Source organism: Hyla sarda, chromosome 7 (genome assembly GCF_029499605.1).
Source record: "Hyla sarda isolate aHylSar1 chromosome 7, aHylSar1.hap1, whole genome shotgun sequence".
Lineage (NCBI taxonomy): Eukaryota > Metazoa > Chordata > Amphibia > Anura > Hylidae > Hyla > Hyla sarda.
Window position 1 is genome coordinate 53,069,834 of NC_079195.1, and position 25,204 is coordinate 53,095,037.

At 46.2% G+C, this 25,204-nt stretch overlaps 1 long non-coding RNA gene across 2 annotated transcripts in view; it reads left to right on the plus strand.

Annotated features, from left to right (window-relative positions):
- LOC130281609 (uncharacterized) overlaps positions 1–19,708 on the plus strand; it is a 40,748-nt gene extending 21,040 nt beyond the window's left edge. Inside the window, exon 3 of one of the 2 annotated variants that reach the window (XR_008846054.1) lies at positions 19,364–19,708. This is a non-coding gene — a long non-coding RNA (uncharacterized LOC130281609). Of the gene's footprint in view, positions 1–8,538; positions 9,051–19,363 lie in introns of those variants that run through there. The other variant, XR_008846055.1, reaches the window with a different exon arrangement.
- The last annotated feature ends 5,496 nt before the right edge of the window (positions 19,709–25,204 follow it).

Genomic DNA, 25,204 nt, shown 5'->3' on the forward strand with positions numbered 1-25,204 from the left:
TTAGAGTTGACACTTCTCCCTGTATCCTCTGCTCACCCCTGGAACTGACACTTCTCCCTGTATCCTCTGATCACCCCTGGAACTGACACTTCTCCCTGTATCCTCTGCTCACCCCTAGAACTGACACTTCTCCCTGTATCCTCTGCTCACCCCTAGATCTGACACTTCTCCCTGTATACTCTGATCACCCTTAGAACTGACACTTCTCCCTGTATCCTCTGCTCACCCCAAGAGCTGACACTTCTCCCTGTATCCTCTGCTCACCCCTAGATCTGACACTTCTCCCTGTATCCTCTGCTCACCCCTAGAGCTGACACTTCTCCCTGTATCCTCTGCTCACCCCTAGATCTGACACTTCTCCCTGTATCCTCTGCTCACCCCTAGAGCTGACACTTCTCCCTGTATCATCTGCTCACCCCTAGAGCTGACACTTCTCCCTGTATCCTCTGATCACCCCTAGAACTGACACTTCTCCCTGTATCCTCTGATCACCCCTAGAACTGACACTTCTCCCTGTATCCTCTGCTCACCCCTAGAGCTGACACTTCTCCTTGTATCCTCTGATCACCCTTAGATCTGACACTTCTCCCTGTATCCTCTGCTCACCTCTAGAGCTGACACTTCTCCCTGTATCCTCTGATCACCCCTAGAGCTGACACTTCTCCCTGTATCCTCTGCTCACCCCTAGATCTGACACTTCTCTCCCTGTATCCTCTGCTCACCCCTAGAGCTGACACTTCTCCCTGTATCCTCTGATCACCCTTAGAACTGACACTTCTCCCTGTATCCTCTGATCACCCCTAGAGCTGACACTTCTCCCTGTATCCTCTGCTCACCCCAAGAGCTGACACTTCTCCCTGTATCCTCTGATCACCCCTAGAGCTGACACTTCTCTTTGTATCCTCTGCTCACCTCTAGAGCTGACACTTCTCCCTGTATCCTCTGATCACCCCTAGAGCTGACACTTCTCCCTGTATCCTCTGCTCACCCCAAGAGCTGACACTTCTCCCTGTATCCTCTGATCACCCCAAGAGCTGACACTTCTCGCTGTATCCTTTGCTCACCCCTAGAGCTGACACTTCTCCCTGTATCCTCTGCTCACCCCTAGATCTGACACTTCTCCCTGTATCCTCTGCTCACCCCTAGAGCTGACACTTCTCCCTGTATCCTCTGCTCACCCCAAGAGCTGACACTTCTCCCTGTATCCTCTGATCACCCCTAGAACTGACACTTCTCACTGCATCGTCCACTGACCCCAAGAGCTGACACTTCTCACTGCCGTGTATTAAAGTAAAAACACCCAAAAAGTGTAATGGTTGTCCATAGCGACCAATCAGACGACTTGCTTTACTTCTTAACCCACTTTAGAAAAATGTAATCTGTGATCTGAATGGCTGGTATATGAAACAGCTCTCCCATTGGTTGTAAAATACAGGTTATCATTGAGTCTATGGAAGGACTGCATGTGTATTGCTCTTTATTAACCCTACTCCTGGGTAAACCAGCTAGCCTAAGGCTCTGTTCACACCTGCATTCACATTTCCATAGCCTAAGGATCCGTTCACACTACTGGAAATTCAATGCAGGTTTCGCTAGCAGCAGACTCCCATTGACTCAAGTGGAACTTTTGACACGGAATCGGATTCCACCAGACGACTGAACATGGTTGTGGAAATTCTGTGCGGAAATTGCATAATGTGAACAGGCCCAAAGACAATAACGTCAGCAGTGCTGGACCCGTCACATGACAGAAACCAACAGACGCCTATGACTTTAGTAGGGTCTGTCTGGTTTTCTTCATGGTGTTCAGCAGCCACCTATTTTTCACCCAAACCATTTACTGAACTGTGCCTCACTGCATGACTGGGCACTTTTAGGGCATGTCTGACAATCTGACAAACGTAATATCGCTTTCTAAAATATCAAGATGGCCAAGTGCATTAGACAAAAATCCAATATTAGCATAATCTAGAGCTTTACGCCAGACAGTTTTTTTTAAATCCCGCTCCTGCTGGATTTCTGACCATTACCACCGAAAGATGTTTGGTCCACCCCTGCCCGCTACAGCAACATGTGTGCTCAATCATGCCTGTTCCTGCAAACATTTTGTCACAGCTTTTTTAAATAATAGTCCTGTGTCATTTCATTACCACTCCCACCAGTTCCATTTCATTACCCCCTTATGCTATTTCATAACCCTCCTTGTACCATTTCATCACCCTCCTTGAGACATTTCATCACCCTCCTTGAGACATTTCATCACCCTCCTTGTGCCATTTCATCACCCTCCTTGTACCATTTCATCACCCTCCTTGTACCATTTCATCACCCTCTTTGTGCAATTTCATCACCCTCCTTGTACCATTTCATCACCCTCCTTGTACCATTTCATCACCCTCTTTGTGCAATTTCATCACCCTCCTTGTACCATTTCATCACCCTCCTTGTGCAATTTCATCACCCTCCTTGTACCATTTCATCACCCTCCTTGCACCATTTCATCACCCTCTTTGTGCAATTTCATCACCCTCCTTGTACCATTTCATCACCCTCCTTGTGCAATTTCATCACCCTCCTTGTACCATTTCATCACCCTCCTTGTACCATTTCATCACCCTCCTTGTGCCATTTCATCACCCTCCTTGTGCCATTTCATCACCCTCCTTGTACCATTTCATCACCCTCCTTGTGTCATTTCATCACCCTCCTTGTGTCATTTCATCACCCTCCTTGTGTCATTTCATCACCCTCCTTGTACCATTTCATCACCCCTTGTGCCAATTTGTGGGAGTGTGCAAGATTTTGCGGGGCCCGCTGTATGTTTTGTGACTGCCCGCAACAGCCTCATTACCGCTTGCATCCTGATGCAGGGCTCTAGCATATTCTACCAGCAATCTAATGTGTGTTGGGGCAGCCCAATCACCCCAAATATCCTTCATTTAAATAAACACGGATTGGCATGATGGCATTTTAAGATAGGTAAGTGTTGCCCATCCCCCACTCTGTATAGCAGTAAACATGCATGCTCAGTGTATCTGAGCATGCATGTTTATGGTAATGTGTAGAGATACTAGTTGGGTGATAATGTGGTGTCATTCATGCTCGTGGTCTCCTTTCTTAAGGCTAGGTTTCCACGACGTTTTTTTTTTTTTCTGCAAAAATGCCAATAAAAACGCCCATTCTGCCGCCTGGTGTGTTTTTTGTGAAAAAACGCTGTGGCCAGATGTTAGCTGCAAGTCAATAGGGAAGTGCAAAATGCCATATCCACTTGGTGTTTTTCAGTTTGGCCATTTTTTTTTTTTTTTATCCTTTTGGCGTTTTTCAGCTATTCTTGGCTCCTTGGCAGTTTTTCAAAAACAACCTTTTGTTGAGACTTTGGCGTTTTTTGGGGGAAAATCTTGGCATTTTCTTCCCATAGAAATTTATGGGAGTGAAAAAATGCCATTTGGGTTTTAACTTTGGCGTTTTTGAAGGCGGTTTTTATTCCTTTTTTGGACTTTAGTGATCCAAAAAAAGGGTTGGAGATATCTTTTTTCTTAAAATTTCGTAGGGTACCATTACAAAAAATATATTATTATACTGTAGTGATGTAAAAAATTGTATTTAACGAAATTTATATTTTTATAACAAAATTTGTATTAATTTTTAAACAGGGATCAATTTATGTGGGTGGGCAGGGAACTAAAAATGTAGCCGACAATAATAAAAATGTAGAAAGGGGCCATGTAAATGTAAAAATAATGGGGGACATTTATCTGCAGTGCTGAGGGTACTATTCGCTGCTAATGGAAATACTTTTCATTCATATGGCGGCAGGGGTATATGTATATGGTATATGTATATAGAAGCACTGGGGGGACAGACATATAGCGTTATCTGCCCCCCCCCCCACACACACACACAGTGCTTCTATATACCTATGCCGCAGCAGCACTATGTATGAAAAGTATTTCTATCAGCAGCATCGGGGGCGGCCGAAGCTGCTGCTAGAATGCTTTTCACATATAGCACTGCAGTGGCATAGGTATATAGGAGGGTACATATACATGTGCTGTGGTGGGTATATATTTATTAATGCGCCAGCGGGGGTCATATCTAATGTGCTGCTGGGGGGCTAGATACAGTATATAGGCTATATGTGCCCCCCCCCCATGCAGCGCTATATATCTTGCCCCCACAGAGCTTTTAATATAGATATGGCCCCCTCTGCTACTCACAATGTTCATTTTTAAATCTCCCTCTGAGAGCCCTGATTGGCTCCTCAGTACCGGCCATTCAGGGCTCCCTGCGTGGGATTCAAAAATGAAAGTTAAAACACACTGATACATCGCAGGGTTGCGGACCATGCCGCCTGCTCCCCTGCCTAATAACTTCAGATCGCATCGGGTCTCAGAAGTGAAACCCGGTTCGATCAATCCCTCAGCCCCCGCAGTTACCAATGAAAGGGGGCGGGTGTGCAAGTGTCAGCCAATAGAATGTGATGGGGCTGTGATGCTCAAGCTCTGAAAAGTGCTGAGTCCTCCTATCACATTTCTATGGCAAAACACATTCTATGGCACCACACCAGGAGAACAGCTGATGCTGAGCAGTAGATATACTGTACATCGCATATCTACTGCCCAGCAAGAAATTACAGTGAGCCTGCAATGTGTATACAGTATACACATTGCTGGCTCACTTAACCCTTTGCTGAACTGTGCGCTATGCGCCAGCCCAGCAAGGAAAGAGTTAACTTAAACTGCTGGACAGTGTACCCTTTGGGTGGTATACAGAATATACAGCTATCTATAGATAGCTTTATTTAGTGTATACCAGGGGTACTCAACTAGTGGACCACCTTCCAAATTCGGACCGCAGCCGCCAGTCATCCGGATCTCCGACCAGTTCCCTAAACTGTGTGTGGCAGCATTATACTCATGGGCACGGTGTGTGGCAGCATTATACTCATGGGCACGGTGTGTGGCAGCATTATACTCAGGGGCACGGTATGTGGCAGCATTATACTCATGGGCACAGTGTGTTGCAGAATTATACCAGGGGCACAGTGTGTGGCAGTTTTATATTCAGAGGCACAGTGTGTGGCAGAATTATACCAGAGGCACAGTGTGTGGCAGAATTATACCAGAGGCACAGTGTGTGGCAGAATTATACCAGAGGCACAGTGTGTGGCAGAATTATACCAGAGGCACAGTGTGTGGCAGAATTATACCAGAGGCACAGTGTGTGGCAGAATTATACCAGAGTCACAGTGTGTGGCAGAATTATACCAGAAGCACAGTGTGTGGCAGAAATATACCAGGGGCATGGTGTGCAGCAGTTATATATTCAGGGGCACAGTGTGTGGCAGTTGGGGAATGATTATGACTTATAATTGAGTAATAATAATGTTCTATAACAGGCAGCTCCTATTTCTTGCATGGCACTCCGGCCACTAGGTGTGAACCAGGTCTTAGTGTTTTGCTCGGACCTTTACCAGATGGCAGACCTGGATAAGCGGACCCCTACTAAAAGTACCCCTGCTATACAGCCTGGGGAGACGAGTAGTGATGCTGTACATCACTCCTCATCTCCTTACACTCTGTGGACCGGGCGCTCAGCATCCAACCCACGGAATTGTACCCTGAAGACAAATTCGGCTGTTTCCACACACCAGGAAAAACGCCGTGCTGTGGCAGTTTTTCTTTCATTTTTGCTGCTGTTTTTTTAGGTGTAAATAGAGATGAACGAATTTACAGTAAATTCGATTCGTCACGAACTTCTCGGCTCGGCAGTTGATGACTTATCCTGCATAAATCAGTTCAGCCTTCAGGTGCTCCGGTGGGCTGGAAAAGGTGGATATAGTCCTAGGAAAGAGTCTCCTAAGACTGTATCCACCTTTTCCAGCCCACGGGAGCACCTGAAAGCTGAACTCATTTATGCAGGATAAGTCATCAACTGCCGAGCCGAGAAGTTCGTGACGAATCGAATTTACTGTAAATTCGTTCATCTCTAGGCGTAAAAAAAAAAAAAAAAAAAAACAAGTGGAAACCTAACCTTATACAAGCACCAATACTTATTATAAAGCAGTGGTCTCAAACTGTTGCCCTCCAGATGTTGCAAAACTTTCAGCATGCCCAGACAGACATTGGCTGGGACCTTTGCGGAGTCAGGCCGGGCCTAGATTCCCGTATTAGACCAGTGGTCTGAAACTGTGGCCCTCCAGATGTGGCAAAACTTCAACTCCCAGCATGCCCGGACAGCCAACGGCTGTCCGGGCATGCTGGGAGTTGAAGTTTTGCCACATCTGGAGGGCCACAGTTTGAGACCACTGTTCTAAAGTCAGACTCAGAATCATTTCTATTCCACATTCACACTATTTCCCATGTTGGACCATAAAGTTTTTTTTTTTTTTTCTTCTGATCTATGTGAATGTTCCAATTAGGGAAATGACTTGTATCATTGAATGTACAATGAATATTTTAGGAAAACTAAATCCAACATTAAATCATATATTGCCGCTTCAATCTCTTCCTTCGCGGAGACGTTTTTCACAATATCGCTGGATACAGGTGCTTCTTTAAAAATGCAGATGTAGCGGTAATTCATTTCATTAAAGCATAAAAAACCACATCAAGGGAAATTAAATGTGAGGAGATGAAGCAGCTGCACATAATGTTATTTGTTCTATCGCTTTTTGTTTGATACGAGTGTTCAGTCAGACCCCGTCCCTTGATATTAAGCCTTTTATTTATCGGTATTCTGTTAACTTTAAAATACCACGAAATAATAGAGAATTGCTTCATCACTCACTGCTGATGATGCTCCAGATTATAGACTATTGTGGACTGATCACAAACAGGAGGAGAATAACAATATTATTTGAAATTATTTTTGATTGGATTTTTCCAAACAAATAACATTACAACACAGAAATAATGTAAAAAAAAAAAAAAAAAAAAAAAAAAAAAGAGAATTTCTATTTATCACATTTGTGATAGCCTGGGGGAGTAGGGTATGGGGAGTGTATCTGTGCGGTTACTAAAAAGTGCTTGTTAGCCCTTGCTATTTGTGACGCCAGGGTGAGGGCTCCTCTGTAATGGATGTCCTACCGCCACCCTTCCCAAGAGCGATAGGGAGGTATAGAATAATTGAATGTCCACAGTTTTGCAGAAACTTGTCGGAACTTTACTGAAGATTTTATGCAAACTTTACAACCGGAACAGTCTCTTACATGCAAAGTCTCGGAGGGATTGACAAAGGTTGGGACCTTAAGCAATTTTGAGTCTTTAGATTGATATGCGCTGTTCCACTGGATTTAGGGGATTAAGTTGCGGTCCAGTAGTCACGCTAGCTTTAGTGGGGATTAGTTTAGAACTCACGGTTTAGTTTTGTGCTGAGGCCGGCAGGCTCCGGGCCTAGCGTGTCAGAAGCGATAATTGGCTACAGAGAGCGATAATTGGCTACAGCTCCCTTATATGGGCAGGAGCTGGACTAGAGCTGATTGGTGCATACTTGTGTCAATCACCTTTACACAGCATTATGAGTAACATGTGACCCAAGGACCTCCAAAGGTCCTCTAACATACCATAGAGGATATAACATGGTCACATGACCGAAGGTCCTGCAACGCTAACAAGGTAAGCATACTATACATTATATTAGATATATATTATTATTATTAAATATATACATGTATACATTATGAAATTAGAGTAGAAGAGAGGCGATTGGGATTTTCAGGGGGGGGGGGGGGGTATCCCAAGGGTGGGGCTTAAAGTGTACCTGATGTTTTAAAATCTTTTTTTTTAAAACCTGCCTTTCAGGTGGTGAAAATGTAATTGTTGTGCTGTTCTTAAGCCCCAGAGAGTCCCCTCCATGGTGCATAAATATTTCTCATTCTTTCCCCTACAGGGCCCAGGAGCCAAATTGTTTTCCAATAGCACACACACAGGCACTTCCTCCATTAGTTGCCTAACGAATAACAGCACAATATTCAGTCCTTACTGCTATACTATGAAACAGTGTTGGTGAAAGTGCACTGAACAGGCGGACTCTGTGCTGGAGGAGGTTTTACAAAGTGCAGTACCGTATGGCATGTGGAGGGAGAAGGGTGCACTTAGTTTGCAAGGTGAAATGCACGAATGAAGGGGTTACACTAGCTGTTGCTGCTGCTAAGATGTTAAAGGGACATACAGAACTGTGGACATACAACAGTAGATACACTTGTATTTACACACGGCTGCATTGAGCTGCCAGAGATAAGAGGGAAGCCTTGATTTACCTTTGTGGATCATCTTAAGCAGGCAAATTGGTTCACATTTTGCAGGCCCTCAGTCCAGGCTTTCTCAGGCTCTCTCCCTCTCCTGCACATAGCACTAGCTGAACCCTATTCCCACTTGCAGACTTAAGGGCTGTTTTTCTGGGGTAAGGAGTCATTTTTGGTAAGTGAAGTGATTTACAAATATTAGGAATCACATGGAAGAAAGATGTTCAAAATGACTGTGACCATTTGAATGTCATGATTGTGGCTTTTTAAACATTACATCTCTGTAATTGCAGGGTGTCCAGACACAGACAGGTGAATTGTGAGGGCAGGCTGCCTGGAAGCACACAGAGATGTGGCAGGGCAGGATAAAGCTTCAGACTGTCAGTCAGCAATATCTGTTTCAGGATACATACACAATGAATTCACTCCTAACACAGGATGCTGTTTGCAGCAAATTTACTGAAGAAAAGCATGCTTCTAGCGACTATAGGTCGCATCTCCAGACACCCCTCTGCACGGCTACATGCCGACTTCAATGCTTATACCTCCGCAGCAATCCGGTCTGATGAAGGTCCAGTGTGGACCGAAACGTCATTAATTTTTGGGATTGCAAATAAAGCTACCTTGATTCAATTCAAAAGTGGTGTGCGAAGTTTTAACTAAATTACTATAGTCACCTTATGCTGGATAACCCCTTTAATTATATATGGCTTTGGAAGTCTGTACAGTTTTACGCTAATGCCAAGGCTGATTTTTGCATACATTGTAGGAAATATTGTGGTACTACACTGACAGGGCCAGGGTCAGTTCATCATAGAACTACAGTATTTAAATACTTTTAGAGTGAGGGACATTGCTGAGGCCCTTGGAGGGAAGGGGGCCTTACCTGGTGTTGTTCCACATGCTACTGGGGGTGACATCCTGCATTGAAAGGGGTGCAGAGGGGAATGCTCTCTTCTGGTCATAGGGTATTAAAACTTTGTCACCCCACTTTAATCTTTGATTTGGCGCCCTCTCTTTTCCATGGGGCTACTGACTGAAGAAGACATGAAGTGAGTAGAGAGGAGAGCACAGGGATGTGCCACTTTTAGAAAACATTTCTTACAGCTTCCAGAAACACTTTAATTCCAGACGTTTCAACCACAACCCCCAGGACTACTAACACATCACATGCAATAAATTTGTCCTTCACAAAGGTTTGTGTGATGTTTTCCATATTGCTACTGAAAAAGAGGCATTTGGTATCTTCACTAGGTTGTCGTGCATTACAACGATTAAGTACACAAAATGCCAGTTTCTTATCCAGATACTTATCATAAAATGAGTCATTTGTGTTTTAAACTAGGAAAAGGATTTCTTGCCAAAATCATTAACACAGAGAGTAACAGCATTCCTGTTCATCATGTAAGCTTTCAGTACAAAATGCAACCAGGCGTTCTGATGCCCACTGATTTCTACATTTTGGGTAGGGTCACACGTATAACATCTGCAGCGTATTTCTTGCTGCGTATGTGCCAACGGCAGTTAGAAGATCGTAGCTCTGTGTGTCTGCTCGTAGTGGCGGATTTCCCGCTGTAGACACCGTGCCTGTTACTTGGCAGATGTGCAGCAGCAAATCTGCCACTATGAGCAAGCGCACAGAGATATCCGGCTTAAGCAGGGAGCTCACTCTTCTGACTGCTGTCGGAGCAGCTTCAGCGTGAAATATGTTGCCGATGCGCTATGACCCTTATAGGGTTTCTTAGCAAAGATGCTGTCAAAGTGTTGTGCCACTTCATCTACTGTTGGGACTGTTCAGCTTTCTAAGGAGAATATATATGGCTTATAGTCAATGACCGACTATGCAGCTGACCTAGAATAGAGAAATGAGAGGAGGAAAATTAGACAAAGTGGCATGGTGCCCTCCTAGCTGTTACGCCGAGCGCTCCGGGTCCCCGCTCCTCCCCGGAGCGCTCGCTTCACTCTCTCCGCTGCAGCGCTCCGGTCACGTCCTCTGACCCGGGGCGCTGCGATCCCGCTGCCAGCCGGGATGCGATTCGCGATGCGGGTAGCGCCCGCTCGCGATGCGCACCCCGGCTCCCCTACCTGACTCGCTCCCCGTCTGTTCTGTCCCGGCGCGCGCGGCCCCGCTCCCTAGGGCGCGCGCGCGCCGGGTCTCTGCGATTTAAAGGGCCACTGCGCCGCTGATTGGCGCAGTGGTTCCAATTAGGGTAATCACCTGTGCACTTCCCTATATTACCTCACTTCCCTTGCACTCCCTTGCCGGATCTTGTTGCCTTAGTGCCAGTGAAAGCGTTCCTTGTGTGTTCCTTGCCTGTGTTTCCAGACCTTCTGCCGTTGCCCCTGACTACGATCCTTGCTGCCTGCCCCGACCTTCTGCTACGTCCGACCTTGCTTCTGCCTACTCCCTTGTACCGCGCCTATCTTCAGCAGCCAGAGAGGTGAGCCGTTGCTAGTGGATACGACCTGGTCACTACCGCCGCAGCAAGACCATCCCGCTTTGCGGCGGGCTCTGGTGAAAACCAGTAGTGGCTTAGAACCGGTCCACTAGCACGGTCCACGCCAATCCCTCTCTGGCACAGAGGATCCACTAGCTGCCAGCCGGCATCGTGACAGTAGATCCGGCCATGGATCCCGCTGAAGTTCCTCTGCCAGTTGTCGCTGACCTCACCACGGTGGTCGCCCAGCAGTCACAACGGATAGCGCAACAAGGCCAACAGCTGTCTCAACTGACCGTTATGCTACAACAGTTACTACCACAGCTTCAGCAGTCATCTCCGCCGCCAGCTCCTGCACCTCCTCCGCAGCGAGTGGCCGCTCCTGGGCTACGCCTATCCTTGCCGGATAAATTTGATGGGGACTCTAAGTTTTGCCGTGGCTTTCTTTCCCAATGTTCCCTGCATCTGGAGATGATGTCGGACCTGTTTCCCACTGAAAGGTCTAAGGTGGCTTTCGTAGTCAGCCTTCTGTCCGGAAAAGCCCTGTCATGGGCCACACCGCTCTGGGACCGCAATGACCCCGTCACTGCCTCTGTACACTCCTTCTTCTCGGAAATCCGAAGTGTCTTTGAGGAACCTGCCCGAGCCTCTTCTGCTGAGACTGCCCTGTTGAACCTGGTCCAGGGTAATTCTTCCGTTGGCGAGTATGCCGTACAATTCCGTACTCTTGCTTCAGAATTGTCCTGGAATAATGAGGCCCTCTGCGCGACCTTCAAAAAAGGCCTATCCAGCAACATTAAAGATGTTCTGGCCGCACGAGAAATTCCTGCTAATCTACATGAACTTATTCACCTAGCCACTCGCATTGACATGCGTTTTTCCGAAAGGCGTCAGGAACTCCGCCAAGATATGGACTCTGTTCGCACGAGGCGTTTCTCCTCCTCGGCTCCTCTCTCCTCTGGTCCCCTGCAATCTGTTCTTGTGCCTTCCGCCGTGGAGGCTATGCAGGTCGACCGGTCTCGCCTGACACCTCAAGAGAGGACACGACGCCGTATGGAGAACCTCTGCCTGTACTGTGCTAGTACCGAACACTTCCTGAGGGATTGTCCTATCCGTCCTCCCCGCCTGGAAAGACGTACGCTGACTCCGCACAAAGGTGAGACAGTCCTTGATGTCTACTCTGCTTCTCCACGTCTTACAGTGCCTGTGCGGATGTCTGCCTCTGCCTTCTCCTTCCCTGCTGTGGCCTTCTTGGACTCTGGATCTGCAGGAAATTTTATTTTGGCCTCTCTCGTCAACAGGTTCAACATCCCGGTGACCAGTCTCGCCAGACCCCTCTACATCAATTGTGTAAATAATGAAAGATTGGACTGTACCATACGTTTCCGCACGGAGCCCCTTCTTATGAGCATCGGATCTCATCATGAGAGGATTGAACTTTTGGTCCTCCCCAATTGCACCTCAGAAATTCTCCTTGGACTTCCCTGGCTTCAACTTCATTCCCCAACCCTGGATTGGTCCACTGGGGAGATCAAGAGTTGGGGGTCCTCTTGTTCCAAGAACTGTCTAAAACCGGTTCCCAGTAACCCTTGCCGTAACTCTGTGGTTCCTCCAGTAACCGGTCTCCCTAAGGCCTATATGGACTTCGCGGATGTTTTCTGCAAAAAACAAGCTGAGACTCTACCTCCTCACAGGCCTTATGATTGCCCTATCGACCTCCTCCCGGGCACTACTCCACCCCGGGGCAGAATTTATCCTCTCTCTGCCCCAGAGACTCTTGCCATGTCCGAATACGTCCAGGAGAATCTAAAAAAGGGCTTTATCCGTAAATCCTCCTCTCCTGCCGGAGCCGGATTTTTCTTTGTGTCCAAAAAAGATGGCTCCCTACGTCCTTGCATTGACTACCGCGGTCTTAATAAAATCACGGTTAAGAACCGCTACCCCTTACCCCTCATCTCTGAACTCTTTGATCGCCTCCAAGGTGCCCACATCTTCACTAAATTGGACTTAAGAGGCGCCTATAACCTCATCCGCATCAGAGAGGGGGACGAGTGGAAAACGGCATTTAACACCAGAGATGGACACTTTGAGTATCTGGTCATGCCCTTTGGCCTGTGCAACGCCCCTGCCGTCTTCCAAGACTTTGTCAATGAAATTTTTCGTGATCTGTTATACTCCTGTGTTGTTGTATATCTGGACGATATCCTAATTTTTTCTGCCAATCTAGAAGAACACCGCCAGCATGTCCGTATGGTTCTTCAGAGACTTCGTGACAACCAACTCTATGCCAAAATTGAGAAATGTCTGTTTGAATGCCAATCTCTTCCTTTTCTAGGATATTTGGTCTCTGGCCAGGGACTACAGATGGATCCAGACAAACTCTCTGCCGTCTTAGATTGGCCACGCCCCTCCGGACTCCGTGCTATCCAACGCTTTTTGGGGTTCGCCAATTATTACAGGCAATTTATTCCACATTTTTCTACCATTGTGGCTCCTATCGTGGCTTTAACCAAAAAAAATGCTGATCCCAAGTCCTGGCCTCCTCAAGCAGAAGACGCCTTTAAACGACTCAAGTCTGCCTTTTCTTCGGCTCCCGTGCTCTCCAGACCTGACCCTTCCAAACCCTTCCTATTGGAGGTTGATGCCTCCTCAGTGGGAGCTGGAGCTGTTCTTCTACAAAAAAATTCTTCCGGGCATGCTGTCACTTGTGGTTTTTTCTCTAGGACCTTCTCTCCAGCGGAGAGGAACTACTCCATCGGGGATCGAGAGCTTCTAGCCATTAAATTAGCACTTGAGGAATGGAGGCATCTGCTGGAGGGATCAAGATTTCCTGTTATTATCTACACCGACCACAAGAACCTCTCCTACCTCCAGTCTGCCCAACGGCTGAATCCTCGCCAGGCCCGGTGGTCTCTGTTCTTTGCCCGATTTAATTTTGAGATTCACTTTCGTCCTGCCGATAAGAACATTAGGGCCGATGCTCTCTCTCGTTCCTCGGATGCCTCAGAAGTTGATCTCCCTCCGCAACACATCATTCCACCTGACTGCCTGATCTCCACTTCTCCTGCCTCCATCAGGCAGACTCCTCCAGGAAAGACCTTTGTTTCTCCACGCCAACGCCTCGGAATCCTCAAATGGGGTCACTCCTCCCATCTCGCAGGTCATGCGGGCATCAAGAAATCTGTGCAACTCATCTCCCGCTTCTATTGGTGGCCGACTCTGGAGACGGATGTTGGGGACTTTGTGCGAGCCTGCACTATCTGTGCCCGGGATAAGACTCCCCGCCAGAAGCCCGCTGGTTTTCTTCATCCTCTGCCTGTCCCCGAACAGCCTTGGTCTCTGATTGGTATGGATTTTATTACTGATTTACCCCCTTCCCGTGGCAACACTGTTATTTGGGTGGTCGTTGATCGATTCTCCAAAATGGCACATTTCATCCCTCTTCCTGGTCTTCCTTCTGCGCCTCAGTTGGCTAAACAATTTTTTGTACACATTTTTCGTCTTCACGGGTTGCCTACGCAGATTGTCTCGGATAGAGGTGTCCAATTCGTGTCTAAATTCTGGAGGGCTCTCTGTAAACAACTCAAGATTAAATTAAATTTTTCCTCTGCATATCATCCCCAGTCCAATGGACAAGTAGAAAGAATTAACCAGATCTTGGGTGATTATTTGCGACATTTTGTTTCCTCCCGCCAGGATGACTGGGCAGATCTCCTTCCATGGGCCGAATTCTCGTATAACTTCAGGGTCTCTGAATCTTCCTCCAAATCCCCATTTTTCGTGGTGTACGGCCGTCACCCTCTTCCCCCCCTCCCTACCCCCTTGCCCTCTGGTCTGCCCGCTGTGGATGAAATTTCTCGTGACCTTTCCATTATATGGAGAGAGACCCAAAATTCTCTCTTACAGGCTTCTTCACGCATGAAGAGGTTCGCGGATAAGAAAAGAAGAGCTCCCCCCGTTTTTTTCCCTGGAGACAAGGTATGGCTCTCCGCTAAATATGTCCGCTTCCGTGTCCCTAGCTACAAGTTGGGACCACGCTATCTTGGTCCTTTCAAAATTTTGTGTCAAATTAATCCTGTCTCTTATAAACTTCTTCTTCCTCCTTCTCTTCGTATCCCTAATGCCTTTCACGTCTCTCTTCTCAAACCACTCATCCTCAACCGTTTTTCTCCCAAATCTGTTCCTCCCACTCCTGTTTCCGGCTCCTCGGACGTCTTCTCGGTCAAGGAAATTTTGGCTGCCAAAAAGGTCAGAGGGAAAAATTTTTTTTTAGTTGACTGGGAGGGTTGTGGTCCTGAAGAGAGATCCTGGGAACCTGAGGACAACATCCTTGACAAAAGTCTGCTCCTCAGGTTCTCAGGCTCCAAGAAGAGGGGGAGACCCAAGGGGGGGGGTACTGTTACGCCGAGCGCTCCGGGTCCCCGCTCCTCCCCGGAGCGCTCGCTTCACTCTCTCCGCTGCAGCGCTCCGGTCACGTCCTCTGACCCGGGGCGCTGCGATCCCGCTGCCAGCCGGGATGCGATTCGCGATGCGGGTAGCGCCCGCTCGCGATGCGCACCCCGGCTCCCCTACCTGACTCGCTCCCCGTCTGTTCTGTCCCGGCGCGCGCGGCCCCGCTCCCTAGGGCGCGCGCGCGCCGGGTCTCTGCGATTTAAAGGGCCACTGCGCCGCTGATTGGCGCAGTGGTTCCAATTAGGGTAATCACCTGTGCACTTCCCTATATTACCTCACTTCCCTTGCACTCCCTTGCCGGATCTTGTTGCCTTAGTGCCAGTGAAAGCGTTCCTTGTGTGTTCCTTGCCTGTGTTTCCAGACCTTCTGCCGTTGCCCCTGACTACGATCCTTGCTGCCTGCCCCGACCTTCTGCTACGTCCGACCTTGCTTCTGCCTACTCCCTTGTACCGCGCCTATCTTCAGCAGCCAGAGAGGTGAGCCGTTGCTAGTGGATACGACCTGGTCACTACCGCCGCAGCAAGACCATCCCGCTTTGCGGCGGGCTCTGGTGAAAACCAGTAGTGGCTTAGAACCGGTCCACTAGCACGGTCCACGCCAATCCCTCTCTGGCACAGAGGATCCACTAGCTGCCAGCCGGCATCGTGACACTAGCACTCCTACCAGGTGATGGGCAGATGGCACATTGGTCGGACAACTGTCTATTGGAATCCGATGAATAGAGATCCACCAATATGGCTCCTTACAAAACTGGAGGCCTGTAGTGATTGAGAATGCACAATAATAATATGTTAAATTAACAATCGTGTGTGATATGTCTTATACCTTATATTCTTAATACTTTATCTAATGGAGGATGTTTAATTCTTTGTCCTCAATAGAAGAATAACCTGACCTGGAGAGTAATCAGTATCACCTCCCTTAAAGGGGTACTACCGTGCTGACAACTTATCCCTATCTAAAAGATAGGGGATAAGTTGCTTGATCGTGCGGGGTCCCGCCGCTGGAGACCCCCGCGATCTCGCATTCAGCACCCCGCTCTCATCAGGTCCCGGAGCGAACAGCTCCGACCCCGTGTGATGTCACGCTCCGCCCCTCAATGCAAGTCTATGGCAGGGGGCGAGACAGCTGCTTTATATGGGGTTTTGACAATAAAAAAAAATGCCTTTATCACTGTTAGGGTGCATGCACACCACGTTTTTGCTATACAGTTCCCATATACGGTTTCAAGTTAAAAATTGTACGGAACCGTATAGCAAACCGTATGCATTAACTTAACATTGTAAACCGTATGTCAAATGCATCATCCGTTTTTTTTTTACCGTATGACTACCACGTTTTTTGGTCCGGGTGAAAAACCGTATTAAACCGTATACGTAGTTTCAAAACATGGGAGTCAATGTGAACCGTACAGAACCGTATGTGCGTACGGTTCCATACGGTTTGCACCATACGGTTTTTGACTTTGCACAGTTTTTTTCTTGGAATTTCAATCAAACAAGTGAAACTTTATTCAAAATGGAGTGAAAAGTTAAAAAAGTATACATTTTTTTCTTAAAAAACGGATGCAACTGGACATACAGTATTTATCGGCGTATAACACGCACTTTTTAGGCTAAAATTTTTAGCCTAAAGTCTATGTGCGTGTTATACGCCGATACACCCCCAGGAAAGGCAGGGGGAGAGAGGCCGTCGCTGCCCGCTTCTCCCCCCCTGCCTTTCCCTGGGGTCTAGAGCCCTGCTGCCGGCCCTTCTCTCCCCCTAGCTATCGGCGCCGCTGCCCGTTCTGTCCCCCTGACTATCGGTGCCGGCGCCCCACTGCTGGCGCCGATAGCCAGGGGGAGAGAAGCGGCGCCGACAGCCAGGGGGAGAGAAGGGGCAGTGGCACCCATTGCCGGCGCCACTGCCCCGTTGCCTCCCCCCATCCCCGGTGGCATAATTACCTGGGTTGGGTCCGCGCTGCTGCAGGCCTCCGGCGTGCGTCCCCTGCGTCGTTGCTATGCACGGCGCGGCGCACTGACGTAATGCGCCGCGCCGTGCAGCGCATAGCAACGACGCAGGGGACGCACGACGGAGGCCTGCAGCAGCGCGGACCCGATCCAGGTAATTATGCCACCGGGGATGGGGGGAGGCAACAGGGCAGCGGCGCCGGCAATGGGTGCCGCTGCCCCTTCTCTCCTCCTGGCTGTCGGCACCGCTTCTCTCCCCCTGGCTATCAGGGGGACAAAACGGGCAGCGGCGCCGATAGCCAGGGGGAGAGAAGGGCCGGCAGCAGGGCTCTAGACCCCAGGAAAGGCAGGGGGAGAGAAGCGGGCAGCGACGGCCTCTCTCCCCCTGCCTTTCCTGGGGGTATATCGGGGTATACACGCACACACACGCACCCTCATTTTACCATGGATATTTGGGTAAAAAACTTTTTTTACCCAAATATCCTTGGTAAAATGAGGGTGCGTGTTATAGGCCGGTGCGTGGTATACCCCGATAAATACGGTAATTTTTTTAACCGTATATGGGTTGAAATTTGCACACACATTTTGATAGTTTAGTCAGGTTTTGAGGAATTTGTTGTTCATCAAAAACCTGATACGGGAACTGTATTGCAAAACGTGGTGTGCATGCACCCTTATGGCACTAAAGAAGAATGCTGTATGTGTCAGGCAGGCTTACCTATAGGCACAAAGGCATAACTTGTAGCTTCAGGGCCCCAATGCTAAATCTGTAACAGGGCCCCATGTATACTGTGTGCCATTTATAGTATTGGTGTTTTCCTATGGGGCAGATGTGCCTACAGGCTAAGGAGATGGCAGCACCCTCTTTATAGTCATATGTACCAAAAATACCAAAGTGGATACTATTTGAAGGAAAAAGAAAAGACAGATTATACCATCACGTCAGGGTTCTTTGTAAATGACCAGATTTGTGCAGGGCCTAGTTGACTCACCTGCTTGTTAAAAAGAATACAAGAGCTGGATGAGATTGTAACCTAAGAATCATTAGCTTAGATAAATAAAAGCAGATGGGGCTTCTAACAAGAGGCTAATTACAGTTTGGCACTAAGAACGCGGTGAGTCAATACCATATTTCTGAACCTCACAATCTAATAATTGTGGTTCGGTCGCTTTCGTAAACTTTCTCCACCGGCTTAAGATTGTTTAAAACATTTAGTGTTACAAGTAGCTTGTATTACATAACAACTAAGCCAGTGTTTTCCAAACAGTGTGTCTCTGGCTGTCCGGGCATGTTGGGGTTTGTAGTTTTGCAACAGCCGGAGACATGCTGTTTGGAAAACGCCAAATAAAATGTGGTGTCCTGGTGCAGAACACACCTGACTACCTGCCCTGTCAGGTAGATGTTCTTTTCTTGTGTCAGCTCCAGGGTTAAATGTTGTTTGTTGTACAATGTATGCCAATGTATTTTCCTCCATTTAATGTCTTTATATTTTTACTGTCATGTAAATTGTTAACTGTAATTGTGAAGAAGGATGCATAGAAGATCACATGAGCACTTTGGCCAATCAGGGCCTCCTCCCCTGCTCCCCCAGGTCTGTATAGCCAGGGAGGAGCTAATTAGTTGGTGAATAGAGTCCAGTCAGAGCTATGTGAAGCACCTCTGTAGTATAACTGTCCCATACCTAATGGGGACAGGTTCCATGTCTGTCTTCTAAGTCTACCTTTTCCAGAGTGGTTATCAGCCTGCAAATGGATCCCGCTGACCAGGTCTTCAATCAAGTTCAAGTCAGCTTTGGGGACAAGTGTCAAGAGAGCCCACAGGCCCCAAAGCAAGCAAAGGAAAACATGATTGAAAGCCTCTGGCAGCTCAGGTCAAAATTAGTCCACCCTGGTGGTAAGCTCTAACCCAGAAATCCTGTGTGTGACAGTCTAGGCCGGCAGTCGATACCTTCTTTCTCTGAAGTCTGTGTTTCCCACTTTGTCTTAAGTAAAGTCATGTCAAGGCTAACTTAGATAAGTCTGTGCACGTTAAGTTTAGACCAAGTGATTTATTAGTTGAGAAAGACTACAAGTCCCAAATAGACATGTGCAATTAGTTTTGTAAGAAATTCGTATTTTCCCAAAAATGTTCATATTTCGTACTTTCAGATTGATCCGAATGTACGAAATATTTACATCCGAATGAATCTAAATTCATAACACAACGAATTGTACATGCCTACGAAATTGTGAGAAACAAATTAAATTTTCTTTTAAAACAAAATTCTTTTTTCGTTTAGAAGCAGGGGACCATTATGGGGAGCGGGTGCACGGAAAAGAAGAGAGCCGCGGAGATCGGAGCATTGGAAGACATTAAAAAATTAATACAATACTCTGAATACCGAATGTATCCGAAAAATCAAACACGAAAAGAATACAGAACCGAAAAATTTACCCAAACGAAAATTAAAAACAAAAATTTCCCTCGTGCACATGTCTAGTCCCAAAGTGCCATGAAAGCAGCTGTGATTTCCTACTGCTATCTTGAGTGTAAATTGCACTAAAATTGTCTGTGATTCATGTAGTAAAGTTAAAAAGTGGTTTTTCTAACCTTGTATTTGTGGTATTCCTTGTCCTTTGAGGTATTCCCAACACGGTAAGGTGACCTCATCTGGGCAGATTTTACACTATACCTCTTCTGGGCTAGCACTAAGCCTACAATTTCTGGGCATTGACAATCTAAATGCCCTGCAGGAAACCATCCATGGAAATTGGTGTAGTGCACAGACCCTACCTAAAGTGTAAGGTTCATTGCAATGAGATTACCTCACCATGGTGGGATGGTACATACTATTTCATTAAATGGTATGTTAAAGACTTGTTCACAGTGCCGCACTACTAAAGGGAGTTCCTTTGATTATTTTGTTGGAAGAACGATAGTTGAGCAGAGGAAAAAATAGTGCATTTTAAGAGTTTTTTTCCGCCCATTTTTTCCCATTTTACAGAAATAAATAAAAGTTAATAAGCATGTGTAAATGTCTAAACCAATAAAATATAATGTAAATGAAGCCGTATGGTGAACAGAGTAAACCAAAATTAAAATTATCCAAACTTTTTGGTCACATTACATCCGAAAAACATTAAAGGAGTACTCCACCCCTAGACATCTTATCCTCTATCCAAAGGATAGGGGTTAAGATGTCTTATCGCGGGGATCCGCTGTTTTCTTTTCAATTTACCTACACAAATAATATTATTTTGGCTTGCTGTACATTTAATGGTAAAATGAGCAATGTAATTACAAAGTACAATTGGTTACACAAAAAACAAGGTCTCATATGGGTGTGTAGATGGAAAAATAAAAAAGTTATAACGTAAAAGGCCAAAATGGGCGGTGTCTTTAATGGGTTAATGATAAGATATGTCATATAATAACCAGTACAAAAAAGTGCAGTGTATCTGGATAATATAATATTTTTTGCAGTTGCAGTTATTGTGTGTAGCACATCTTACTGTTAGTATAAGCAGCAACAATAAAGATAAGTATTCGGTCTAATGACTACAAATAACAAACTGAATAACAATACATGCAATATAAAGCCCATACCATAGTGTTCGATATACATTAAATATATCTCATGATGTCACTCTATGAAATAAAACACAAAATAAGACGCAATGGCAGCAATGCAATTTCCCATGAATAACCTTCAAACTAAGCTATACATGCATGATGTAAATATGGCTACAGAAGCACTTGCTCAATGAGGCTGAATATAGCATAATGATAGGCAATAAGAATAGTTGTGTTAACATAAATACATATTGCAGCATAACATTCAGTGCATAAGTCCCAGAATTAGGCCCCCTCCAAATAAGGCTACCATTCCTGATGTTGGTGATAATACAATAGGTAATTTTATACAATATAGTAGTTTAGTCATACAAGAATTAGAACAGATGCACTACCTCAGCTTTATTATTAATAGATAGGTAGGTTGTTAGCTATTTTGGTAGGTAGATAGCCAGGTAGGTTGGTAGCCAGGTAGATAGGTAACTAGCCAGCTAGGTAGGTTACCAATTAGCTAGGTAGGAATCCACGCAGTATCCAGACATATCCCACTGCCTCCCTTATTTATGCCAGAATATATATTTTTTTAACCCCTTAAGGACACATGACGTACTGGAACGTCATGTGTCCACTCCCGATCTATAACGCGGGGCCACGGCGTGGCCCCGCGTCATAGCGGTTTGGGCCCGGCCTCTAACAACGGCCGGGACCCGTGGCTAATAGCGCGCGGCATTGATCGCTGTGCCGCACGCTATTAACCCTTTAGACGCAGCGTTCAAAGTTGAACGCCGCGTCTAAAGTGAAACCGAAAGCATGCCGGCTAGCTCAGTGGGCTGTTCGGGATAGCCGCGGTGAAATCGCGGCATCCCGAACAGCTGACAGGACAGCGGGAGGGCCCCTACCTGCCTCCTCGCTGTCCGATCGCCGAATGACTGCTCAGTGCCTGAGATCCAGGCATGAGCAGTCATGCGGCAGAATCATCGATCACTGGTTTCTTATGAGAAACCAGTGATCAATGTAAAAGATCAGTGTGTGCAGTGTTATAGGTCCCTATGGGACCTATAACACTGCAAAAAAAAAGTGCAAAAAAAAAGTGAATAAACATCATTTAACCCCTTCCCTATTAAAAGTTTGAATCACCCCCCTTTTCCCATAAAAGAAAAAACACAGTGTAAATAAAAATAAAAATAAACATAAATGGTATCGCCGCGTGCGGAAATGTCCGAATTATAAAAATATATCGTTAATTAAACCGCACGGTCAATGGCGTGCGCGCAAAAAAATTCCAAAGTCCAAAATAGTGCATTTTTGGTCACTTTTTATATCATGAAAAAATGAATAAAAAGCGATCAATAAGTCCTATCAATGCAAAAATGGTACCGTTAAAAACTTCAGATCACGGCGCAAAAAATGAGCCCTCATACCGCCCCATACACGGAAAAATAAAAAAGTTATAGGGGTCAGAAGATGACAATTTTAAACGTATTAATTTTCCTGCATGTAGTTATGATTTTTTCCAGAAGTCCGACAAAATCAAACCTATATAAGTAGGGTATCATTTTAATCGTATGGACCTACAGAATACATATCAGGTGTCATTTTTACCGAAAAATGTACTACGTAGAAACGGAAGCCCCCAAAAGTTACAAAACAGCGTTTTTTTTAAAATTTTGTCGCACAATGATTTTTTTTCCCGCTTCACCATAGATTTTTGGGCAAAATGACTGACGTCATTACAAAGTAGAATTGGTGGCGCAAAAAATAAGCCATCATATGGATTTTTAGGTGTAAATTTGAAAGAGTTATGATTTTTTAAAGGCAAGGAGCAAAAAACGAAAATGCAAAAACGGAAAAACCTCCGGTCCTTAAGGGGTTAAATAAAAACATAATCACCTCTTATCCAGCGCAGCGGTCTCCTGTACAGCCAGACCGTTTCCTTTCTCCTCCACAGTGCAGGCGCAGATGAGTGACATCATTGCTCCAGCACTGAGTAGGGGCAGAGGTCACTGTCTCCTTTCTGTGTATGTAAGCAGTACTTACTCGCCTGGAGTTCTGGGGCAAGTGTCCTGAATCCCTATTAGCAAGCGAGCTAATGTCAGGCGGTAAATTGACAAGGTGCAGCCTTTGCTGTCTGGACATCCTGGGAGTTGTAGTTTTGCAACAAATGGAGGCATCCTGATTGGAAAACACTGGTCCAGAAGTATCATCTACAGGTTTTGAGCGTTGTTCCCACAATATGACTAATTATCCCTGCTGTGTTTTTAGTTCTTATTAAGTTCCAATCTGCCCAAGCTCATCAAGTATGGCTGCCGGCACAGCCCAGGAAGATCCTTCCTTCTTCACTATTGTGCAGCATCTTTGGCATCTTTGTTTAGCTTTGGCAACGGCCTCCCAGTGGTGCGTGTGAGTGCACATTGCGCAATGATGTCCCATTACCATCTCCATCTTGGAGATGGTGATGGGACATCATCGCGCAATGTGCACTCACACGCACCACCAGGAGGCCGTTGCCAAAGCTAAACACTCCCAGAAGACACTCCTCCTCCCTTCACCTACAGTAATTGCGCTACAGGCAGCTATGCAGGATGTGTAAAATGCTGCCCTTAGTGCAAACCGCTGACAAATTTCCATAATATATTAGAGACAGGGGGATCCGGGGAGGACTAATAACAAGAAAAAATAAATAAATTTGAGCAGCAATGCTGCAAAAAGATGCCTGGGTCCAAAGAACCTTTGGAATCCATGGTAGGTCTGGCCCTGGATGTATACAGTCCTGTTAATCAGTTAGGGGCTGGGAGTGAGGGGTCATGATGAGCTCTGGCACTTAAGTAGCTTGGCCCCACCTTCTTGACATTTGGCTGAGAAAGAAAATGTTGATTTTATAAGTCCAGTAGCCACCATCAGCTCTAGGGAAGGAACAGATTGCTTTTATACCTGACAAAACCCAACACTATTGATAAATTCCCCCCACTGAGTATGTAAGTGTCCATTAACATCTTATAGGCATCTTAAAGACAATGACCATTAAAGGAGATGTCCGGCGCAGACTTTTTCTATTCCGTTCTTCCCGGGCTGCAAAAAAAGACAAAACAAACTTTCACTTACCTCTATATGTTGCCCGGAGCTTCAGCCTATCACTGGTCGAGGCGGGACATCGCTGCGGCCGGTGAAAGGCTGAAGCGCCATGTTATGTACCGGGCTAAAGGAAGTAGGAAGTAAACAGCCCGGCCGACCGATCAGCTGTTGCGGAGCTCCGGGGCTACATATGGAGGTAAGTGAAAGTTTGTTTTGTCTTTTTTTGCAGCCCGGGCAGGACGGAATAGAAAAAGTCTGCGCCAGACACCTCCTTTAAGATAGTCCAAACCTGTAAAAAGGCCAAAGTCAACGACATAACATCCAATGAACTAACTGAAATTTGCTTTTTGAGTTAGTAGGGGCTCAACAATGCTAACAACGAGTCTGAGTAGTGGTCTGTGGTGGGTGGTTATATACTAATATGTAACAAAATTGTGGGAAAATAAGATTGTTTCAAGCATGTGATGCTCCTTTAAACTCACCTGGGGCAAGTAACAGACGTGGGCAATATAAAAATCACACCTGAAAGCAGATAAAAAATGAGAGAAGTTCATTTAGTCTTGGCATTGTGTGTCTGTGTGTGCCACACTAAGCATGGGCAACAGAAAGAGGTGAAGAGAACTGTCTGAGGACTTGAGAACCAAAATTGTGGAAAAATATCAACAATATCAAGGTTACAAGTCCATCTCCAGAGATCTAGATTTGCCTTTGTCTACAGTGTGCAACATTATGAACAAGTTTGCAACCCATGGCACTGTAGCTAGTCTCCCTGGGCGTGGATGGAGGAGAAAAATTGATGAAAGGTTTCAACGCAGGATAGTCCGGATGGTGGATAACCAGCCCCAAACAAATTCCAAAGATATTCAAGCTGTCCTGCAGGCTCAGGAAGCATCAGTGTCAGCGCAAACTATCCGTCAACATTTAAATGAAATTAAATGCTATGGCAGGAGACCCAGGAGGACCCCACTGCTGACACAGAGACATAAAAAAGCAAGACTACATTTTGCCAAAATTAACTTGAGTAAGCCAAAATCCTTCTGGGAAAGCATCTTGTGGACAGATAAGACCAAGATAGAGCTTTATGGTAAAGCACATCATTCTACTGTTTATCAGAAATGGAATGAGGTCTACAAAGAAAAGAACACAGTACCCACAGTGAAATATGGTAGAGGTTCAATTATGTTTTGGGGTTGTTTTTCTGCCTCTGGCACTGGGTGCCTTGAATGTGTACATGGCATCATGAAATCTGAGGATTACCAATGGATTTTGGGTCGCACTGTACAGCCCAGTGTCAGAAAGCTGGGTTTCGTCCTAGATCTTGGGTCTTCCAGCAGGACAATGACCCCAAACATATATCAAAAAGCACCCAGAGATGGATGGCAACAAAGCGCTGGAGAGTTCTGAAGTGGCAGCAATGAGTCCAGATCTAAATCCCATTGAACACCTGTGGAGAGATCTTAAAATTGCTGTTGGGAAAAGACGCTTCCAATAAGAG